Here is a 10,241-nt window from a genome sequence, read left to right on the forward strand (position 1 = left end):
GTATTCTGTATTTTATATAGCTGGACGAATGATTTAGATAGTAGAATGTATCTGCGTCATGTTATTACAAACACTCCCTTAAAAACATTTGCGACCAGGGAATCGCTTGTTTTCGACAAGGAACACAGATACGCAGAGATGAAAAATCTGCTTACACAGCTCAGGCGTAAGTCCTCTATTCAGGTATGTTTAATGGAGTTGGAAGAGACAAATATACTGATAGCTATAACTGCCTCTTCCTTTTCAGCCATCCAGAAGAGCTACAGAATAGGAGAAGAAGAGGGATCGATGTTGCACGTTCAAATAACGTGTGTAGAGTGCGGACAAGGTGGTCAAAGTTCCCATAAGAATAGGGATTAAAAATATAAGGCGAGGAGTTAGTGTTTAAATAGTGAGAAAAGGTAAGCTAGTCTTTCAATGTGGGACAAAGGGCAAAACTAAATATGCCTCTTAAATGCTCCCAACACTCTGCAGTACAAATACAAAATGAAAATTAAAACTTAAACAGATAGTTAATAGTTAATATAGTTTATAAACAATTAAACAGATACAAAATGGAAGTTAGAAGTATATACCTTTTTCAATCCTTTCAACATCATCAATATTTTCTTCAATAGAGATTGGTTGATTGGTTAACCTTAGCCAATCCTGTGCACACACCAATGTCTCAACAATTCTAGGAGTTAGGGAACTCCTAAAGGCATCAAGTACCCTTCCACTTGTACTGAATGCTGATTCTGAAGCAACAGTTGATATTGGAACAGCTAGAATATCCCTTGTCATTTTAGATAAGACAGAGAACCTTTCAGATTGCTGCTTCCACCATCTTAGAAGGTCAAAAGAATCATCCTCATCCACAATAACCTCAGAGAGATACACTTCCAACTCAGTTTTTTTCCTAGACAAATCCCCACTCACCAATTTTTGCTTCTTAATATGAGATTTCAATAATGATTGAGGTCTCCCAACAGAAACAGAATCAGATATTGTTATTGAGGGAGAAGATTTGTCAGAATGTTCAACAGACTGGACAGGGAAGCATGCAACATAATCTTCAAACAACTCCTTAAGGCCAACAATAACCTTATCAAACATTGTTTTACCGTTGTCCTCACCATATAACTGGTTAAACTGAATGGGCATATATTCAATTTTGTCCCTGGGGTCTAAGATATTTGCATAGAATATCAAAAAATTCATTTTTTCAGGCTCACCCCAATACTTATCAAATTTTGCCCTCATATTTTTACCCATCAGTTTAACACTATCTTCTGTAGCTTCCTCCATATTTCTCAACAAGCAAGACAAATCAGAAATCTCAGAGAAGAAGGTATTAGAAGTCACATACAATGAACCAAAAATCCTAACAGTCATTTCATAAAAAGATTTCAGAATCATAACCAAAGATTGAATGGATTCCCAATCTAAAAAATCAGGTACACTTCCACCCAAATCAGATTTAAATGAACTGGCATGATCATCATAGGCTTCAAATACCTTCTGAAACAATAATGCAGCATTAAGCATCATATATGTGGAATTCCACCTTGTAGGGACATCTAGACACTGAGAATTCTTAGCTTCCACCCCAATTAGATCAGCTAGTGATTTAAACTTCTGCAACCTAGCAGGTGAGCTCCTCACATACCTAACAGCATCCCTGACTTACTTAACAGAACTGTCACATTCTTTCAACCCATCCTGTACCACCAAGTTAAGGATGTGAGCAATGCACCTCATGTGCAAATACTTACACCTAACAGCAGTACAACCCCAAGAGACCAACTTCTTCTTCTAAAATCCTAGGGCAAATGAATAGATTCCACAAGAAGGTGTTCAACATAGGATAATCTCAACAATAGCTCAATCAAAGATTTATCAAAGACAAGGTACAACGAATGCACAAGCTCACATCGATAGTTCAAGGTAAAAAGTGATTCAAGAAAGAGAGCACGAAGAAGATAATCCAAAGGCAATACTACGATATCAAAGGATTCCAATTAAGAGATCACAACGGATGGATAAGCACAAGTTACCAATTCAATCAAGAAGCAAGCGAAGGTTATCACAAGGGAATCGCATACTAGCATCAAGGAACAACATGCTAATACACAAATCAAAGGTTAATCACGAAGGCTCATACGAACATCATCAAATAACCCAACGGATAACAATATTGGATTATAATCACGATTCAAGACTTATAACTTACCTAAAGGGTTCATAATACACTACTCTAGACTTACGAGACATCAATAAATACACGCAAATACTCGGAGATACAACAAATGGAAGCCAACAACTTCGGTACCAGTGGGTGGTTCTGGCGAGTGGAAAAGGTCCCGCCGAAATCCCACACCGTACTAACGGGTGGTTCCGGCGGGTCCTTAACCAGCCGCCAAACCCCTACTGTGTGGAATGCACCAGCGGGTGCTTTAGGTGGGTACACTGGTGCCCGCCCGAAGTACCCGCTTGTACGCGGACTCTGTACAAAATGAGATTTCGGAGAAAAAATACCAAGAATGTGAAATCCCACTCCAAACTCATCAATACTCACATCCACAACAAATATGACTTGAATAGAAGGAATAGCTCAACAAATAACATTATATAACCCTAAATACAAGTTCTAACCAAAGCATAATCACCAGAATATGCATCAAACCACACATGATCATCAAGAAACACATTCATGCAAAGAAGATAGGTTTTGTTGGACATAGGGTTACCTTCTTAGCTTAGCAAACCTTCCAAATCCTCCAAGGTCACTCTTGTAAGTCCTCCTCAATGTGATCTTCATCATAAACCCCAAACTCAACATACAAAAGAAAAGACTTAGATGATATAGATGTAAAACCATGAAATAAGACTATAAACAACTAATACATACTTACCCTTCCTATGCTTGTTGATAGAGAAATGTGAAATCTTGTTAGTCTTCTTGGTTGGGGAAATGAGAAACACTTTTGTTAGGGTGGAAGAAGGGAAAATGGCGTGTGAGAGTGTTGTGGTGAGGCTGAAATGTTTGAGAGTGTTTTTGGCTAAGCATAGGGGGTTCAAGGGTGAGTGTCTTTAGGTTGTAGCTTGGGTCTCAAGCTAGGAAATCTGAAATGTCAAATGTGGGCCTTCTACTTTCATCATAAAGGCTAGAAAGAATATACCCTTCTTTTTAAATAATGGTTAAGGTCCAAAGGCTTAATAAATAAAGGTCCAACCCATTGACTCTATTAAAAGGTTAAGGGATTAGGTCCAAATAAATCCCTTAACTTGGTTCAAGGCAAAATTATGAAAGAATTGAAAGGTAAATAAGAGGATTAAATTCATCCTTAGGGAATATTTAAGGAATTAATTTGGGTTTACAGGAATAATTTCCGGGGTGTCACAATTAGTCCTACTCATTCCGATCTCCGCCATCGTTCCTGATAGGGTTAGGCCCGAGAGGAGAAGGTAGATCGCCTATTATGTGTTTATTTAAATGCCTCCACCGACGTAGGAAAGGAGAGACTAGGTTCTACGCAACCTAGTGTTGGTGTCATTTGTTCTTCCCTAGATAGTCTTGCAATTGCCTCATAGCTTGTCTACCTTAGGCCATTAGATGCATGAACACAAGTTATATCTATCCAATTCCCCTTTTCTACTTGTTTGTAGTCTTTTCATTCTCATTCTTTGTTCAATCCTCTCCATACCATTGTACATGTCCCCTTTAACGTTCTTATCTTGCACCTAGTACGTAGTCTTGTTAATACACTGTGACAACTAAATAACTTGCACTCTATTTACTCCGAACCGGCCATCCTTGAGTTCGACACTCGGGGGTTTCACAACCTTCGTTTACACTTCACTATCTTCAGATTCCATCCCACCAAAATACACAACAACAATCCTCAAAGGTGATGCTAATTTAATGATGGGTTGGCTAAGAAAGTAAGGCAAGAATCTCTCTAGAAAGATTTAACAAAGAACACGTAGGAACTTGGATACTTGGGAACACGTAGGAACTTGGATACTTGAACTCTTGGATTCTAGAGGTTTTAGAAGTTGTTTACAAATGAGCCCTATGAGGGGTATTTATACCCATTTGACCTCCTTAATGGATGGTGGAGATCTACTAAATCCTATGGCAAAGAATCAATATTTAGAACCCTCCCTAAACCTCTACACAACCCTAAGGTTCTACAAGATTCTAGAAGATTCCATCCATCTCTACAACTAATGGCGTGTTTGGTTCATGGAATAGGTCGGGAATGGAATACCGTTCGCGGGAATAGACCTATTCCATTGTTTGTTTTGTCATTTTATTCAAGGTAATAGCGTTCCCGGGAATAAGCTATTCCCTTTGCAGGGGGAATAGCCATTCCTAGGGGACCCCCTGGTATTAGCTATTCCCAAGTATTTGGGAATAGCTTTAGTACAATAATACAGAAAATACCCTACCACTGCCATCACTGCCGCCATCTCCACCACCACCCACCACTGCCACCACCACCGCCACCACAACCACCGCCGCCATTGCTACCACCGCCGCCACCGCCACCGCAACTGCAACCACCACCACTGCCACCACCGCCGCCACCACCACCACCACCACCAACACCAACACCACACCACCACATATTTTTATAAGGGTATTTATGTCTTTTGAAAACATATTTCATTCTATTCCTTAAACCAACCAAACACTATAATATAATTCCTAAAGTCTATTCCTTCCGCGAACCAAACAATAGAATAGAATTCATATTCTATTCCCTGCCTATTCCATTCCTTATGGTAGCATTCCTATTACCTCAAAATTCATTCCGTGAACCAAACGTGCTGTAATAGTGTTACATATATGCTTCTAGAAAATTCTATAAACTAGAAAATTCTACAACAAGGCGGTTGAGATGACCCCCCCACCATTTTCTCCAGGGTAGTTAGGGCCGATATTGAGTATAAAATCAATCATTCATGTCATATTGAGACATAACATACCTATTATTCATAATCTTGTCTTGTTATTACATTACTCAACCTTTGTAATAGCGTGACACGTCATTAATACAACAATTGTCCCCGTGACTTAGCAATATTCGTTCTTTATTACATTACATTTATCATTGTCCTATACTTGTCACATTCTATAATTTTATCGGGTTTAATAATTCGGACCACCGGATTAATTAAATTCATCATTTAAAGTTACCAAGTCTAACAGTTTATCTAACTTGGTTGAAGTTGCCAATATTGTTGAATATTTTCATCATAGTAAATGTTGATTACATTTATCACAAATATTTTGAATATTTTCATATTGAGAAGGCTCTGTATGTACTATGTAGTCTTCCTTTTGAAAATATCTATTGTAACTTCCAAGGATGGCACTGCAAAACTAAATTCATCTGATTTACCAAGAAAATGACTGCAATACAGGGCACAATTAAGCTGCTACAAACTACTAAAAACCAAACCGTATCTAGATAAAAGCTTGGGAGCAGCCATTTAACGTTGCACCCAAAAAAAAAACAACTCCATAACATATTAGCAGCAAAATGGATGGACAATAGTATGAAGAACAAACTCTCAGACAAATATCACAATTACAAAAACAATACAGAACTAAAAGCAATAGCAAAGAGCAATTACAAAAACAATATCACTTTAATTTTTGGATGCTATCTGGGAAATTGCTCACTTATTGACATCTCATTGTTGGTAAACTGGTTCGATGCCTCTAAATTAACGCTGCTATGGATAAAAAATCCAGGGGCTGAGGGTACTAGAAGGCTCATAGTTAAGTTACTTAGCATTTGAAGAACTTCAGCCATTGTTGGTCTATCTGCAACATTTTCTTGAACACACAGCAAGGCAATGTGAATGCATTTTGTTATCTCATGCATTGGACTTGATGTACCTCTCAGCATTGGATCTATCACATTTGAAGCAAATCCACTTTTCCAATGTGTCCAAGCCTGTAACAACACTCACAAGTTATTTATGTCAATATAATTTGTTACTCATATACACATCAGTACTGATATTCATACTTACATAACTTAGAAGGTCTTTCATAGATTCTCCATTTTGAAAATTGGTATTCTTTTGTCCGCTTATAATTTCCAGAACTAATACTCCAAAACTATATACGTCTGACCTAACAGAAAATAAGTCCTTCCATGCATACTCTGGCGCCATATATCCACTGCAATGCGAAGTGGTTAGATGTGTTACTCTAGTATTTGACTAAAAAAATTACTTTGCAGTACATCATCTTCCAACTGAAAATTAGATTAGTAGAGTGCTTACTATGTTCCAACGATTCTGCTTGTAGACCCTTCAGTTTCATCTAAAGTAAACAACCTAGCCATGCTAAAATCTGCAATTTTTGGATTCAAATCTTTATCTAGTAGAATGTTACTTGCTTTGAGATCGCGATGAATAATACGAAGACGAGAGTCTTCATGCAGATAAACAAGCCCTCGACCAATGCTTTCTATGATTTTGTAACGCCTCCTCCAATCCAAATATCCACGTTTTATAGGATCTAGAAGGCAACATTTAACTAATAAAATATGGATTCAAATTTCTAAACAAAAGGGAAACACAGGTTTGAGAACGATATTACCAAATAAAATGTGATCAAGGCCACCGTTGGGAACAAATTCATAGACAAGAATCATTTCTCTTCCTTCTTGACAGTAACCAAGCAGCCTTACCAAATTCCTGTGCTGAAGCCTAGCCATTAAAGCCACCTCATTTTTAAATTCTAGATTACCTTGCCTTGAATTTTCAGATAACCTCTTCACAGCAATTTCTAGTCCGTTTTCAAGTTTACCTTGAATTATTTTGGAGTTCATAGTAAAAAAAAAAAAAAAAAAAAAAAAAAAAACAATTATTGAGTTATAGAAAAATAAAACTTTAATAAATTGTAATTGTTAGATTTATCTTGTATACTAGCCCAAATCCTCCTTCTGCTAACTTATTTGCTTCAGAAAAGTTATTTGTTGCATTTTGTAGGCTAATCAAGTCATATTTCAAAGACTCCACAACACTAATTTCATCAGTAGAGCTAGTTTCTTCTAGAGCATCACATAGAAACCAAGAAAAATCTTTTGAGATTCTACGCAAACATTAAAGTCAAGCGTATGAAGAATTGGGTTACAATTTAAAATCTAATTGGAACTTACTCTTCACATAGCTATTGGCCTTCCTTTTCTGCAATTTTCTATAGATAATAAAAATGCATACAGCAATCCCGATAAGACCCGCAGCAACGCAAACAACAATAATGATGACTGTTTTATTATTACCATCTGGCCCTGCAGCAAAAACAAAATCATTTCATTATTCCCCAAGCACGGGTCCTCCCAATTAAAGTATTATTGAATTATCGTACTTTATCTCTCCACTATCTTATTGGGACGGGTAGGTTTTTGGCCCTGTTTAATAAAATAGTTAGTATATTAACTAATTTTATTTTATTTTATCACTATTAATTGTTTGACTTGAAATCAATATAAGTGTTTGGTTAATTTGTTTTTGTAATTATAAAATGCTAAAATTCAAAAAGATGCTCAAATAAATTTTTTAATTAATTTTTTTAGAAAAGGAATTATACAAACAGCTAATAGCTAACAACTAATTACCAAACACTTTTTTTGCAATCATCTAATGTTATCAACTAGTTATAACTTCTAATTAACTTAATCAGTTAAAAGCTAACTGCCATTTACCAAATAGTACATTTGCCTTTTGTACAAATGTTTACCTGGTGGTGGTGGAGGTGTTGAAACAGATTGATTTATTAGGGTGTTACCGAAGAAAGTGCTATTCTCATAGCGAAAAAAGCAGTTGGGACGCAATACTCTTGCCCCTATCTTGGTGGCATTGTTTAGACAATCATTGCAATCTTGAACAGATAAATCAGGGGAGCACTGCATATACGCATATATGGTCTGGGATCCTGGTCTGGCTATACTATCAGCTGCATACTTGAGGAATTGATCGCCATTTGCGGCCCTTCCTCGTAGGCTGTTTACCAGCTTTCTCAAATCTTCCTTAAACTCAACAGCATTCTCATGAATTATCCAGTCACTATTTTGTTCTTTTACAGGAGTGGTTTGCCAAGAACCGCCGCCGCCTATGATAGATTTATCTGGAGAGTAATATATACTGCACAGATGTTGTACCATCCAAATGCCTCCTTCTGAGTAGGACACCAACCTATAATCCTCCGAGCAGTATCCTTAACACAGCTACGACATAGATTAATGTCGGCATCCCCTCTGCACAGCGCAATAGCGCTAGCCCTCTCTGAGTCTTGTTGCCCAATGGAACCATTATAGAATCCATAGTTATTTAGCTTGTCTGAGAGGGATGGCAGTAGTGTATTAAGGTTGTTGGCGTATGTGGTGCCTCCAGTGTAAGTCCCACTCTCTCCTCCGCATTCATGCCATTCAAAATTCCTATCATAATCATCGCCACAAACATGAAAACTCAAGATTGTTAAGAAAACAACAACAATAATAATCCATTTCTGGGAATATTCATCCATCACCACTAACTGGATCTGCAGACAAGGATTATATTAAAGCAAAGTATCTAGTGAAAATATAATAATAAGAATCCAGAAAAGGTCACATGCAGGCTTAACGTACAGGATAGATAATTAACTTGCAATTGAAAAAGCGAAGCTAATTAATACGACTCAGAGGACATATTCGGCTTCACGGACAATCGCACAAATGAACAGAGCATTCAGGTCGGGTTAAAAGCTGAACTTCGTCTGGCTGTCCACGAGCTTTTTTTGGAAACATATGGAAGGGAGGGACCCCCAAGCCGACACTGTCTATCAGCTCTCAAAAAGACACTTATCCTTCACAAGCTGCTCCATGACATCTCGTGGAGGATTCTCAAACTCTCTCCAATCACAAACCGCGATTGAGCTTTTGGAGTGTCAGAAACTCAGAATTCTTCATGTATGTTGAAGTAGTTGTCCTTGGCTGAAATCGTATGTTTGTATATTATGACAAATTATGCTGTGGAACCGTGTCCATCTTGCAAAGTTGTGAATATATAATTCTGTAAATATGAATATAGAGTTTCAATAATTGTTAATATGAAATTAAAAAATTATAAATATATAACTTTATAATTATGAACATATAGTTCAGTAATTATATGTGAATATAGAGTTCTATAATTGTTAATATAGAGTTCAAAAATTATGAATATATAACTTTATAATTATGAACATATAGTTCAGTAATTATGAACATAGAACCGTGTCCACCTTGCAAGGTGGACACAGTTCCACAGCATAACGATTGATGATATATAATCGGTTGGGTAACACTTGTGCGAGACTGTTACACAGGTCTCAATCCGTCAGACGAGTCAAATTTTTGACCCATTTCACGAATTTAGACTCGTAAGACAGTCATCACAAAAGTTTTTGCCTTGGGTTTTATCATTTTTAGCTAGTGAGTTGCTAAGAAGTGGTATCTTTGGTTCTATTTATGGACCTGTCAAAATTTCCTTTATAGCTTGTTTGGTTCATTGAAAAATATTTGAAAAGAAATGAAATTGAAATTTAATGAAAAATAAATTTTCAGAAAAATGGATTTCAGTGTTTGGGAGAAAATAAATTACTAGAATATGAATTCCATTGTTTGGTTGAGTTTAAAAAGGTAAAGAATAATGAATATAAAGATCAATATGCCGCCAAAAGATCAATGAATAAAAGGTACCAATGTAATTAAGGGGGGTGTATTCAATCATGACTTTTGTAGAGTTTTAAAGACTTTTAAAATGATAGATTCTAATAAACTGAGTTGTTCAAAACTTTTTAAAACTTTATAAGACTCTATAAAAGTCTATATAAAAAACATTCATAGACTTTTATCAATTTTTTATTTTAAAAAGTCTACAAACGACATTGAAACTCTAAATTGAATACATCCTTACAAACTTTCAATGATTTTGATTCTAATCATTTATAATTTTCTTACAAAACATCCTTTATATAATAAAGCTATATGGTTTGGGAAATAATTAATGTTACAATTAATGTCACAACATCCTTTATTATAAAAAAAAAAGCACAACATTTAAAAAATAAAATAGCTATATATTATATAATCATATAAAAAATATACTTTTGAAAAATAAAATAGCTATATATTATATAATCATATAAAAAATGTGTTCAATTAGTGTTTAAATTTACACATACAAAATTTAAAATTTGCTTTCCAAATGTA

At 36.0% G+C, this 10,241-nt stretch overlaps 1 pseudogene; it reads right to left on the reverse strand.

Moving 5' to 3' along the window:
• Nucleotides 1-5,499: 5,499 nt before the first annotated feature.
• On the reverse strand, nucleotides 5,500-8,732 carry LOC109193637 (annotated as a pseudogene).
• Nucleotides 8,733-10,241: the final 1,509 nt, after the last annotated feature.

The sequence above is a fragment of the Ipomoea nil genome, unplaced genomic scaffold (assembly GCF_001879475.1).
Source record: "Ipomoea nil cultivar Tokyo-kokei standard unplaced genomic scaffold, Asagao_1.1 scaffold1900, whole genome shotgun sequence".
NCBI classification, from domain to species: domain Eukaryota; kingdom Viridiplantae; phylum Streptophyta; class Magnoliopsida; order Solanales; family Convolvulaceae; genus Ipomoea; species Ipomoea nil.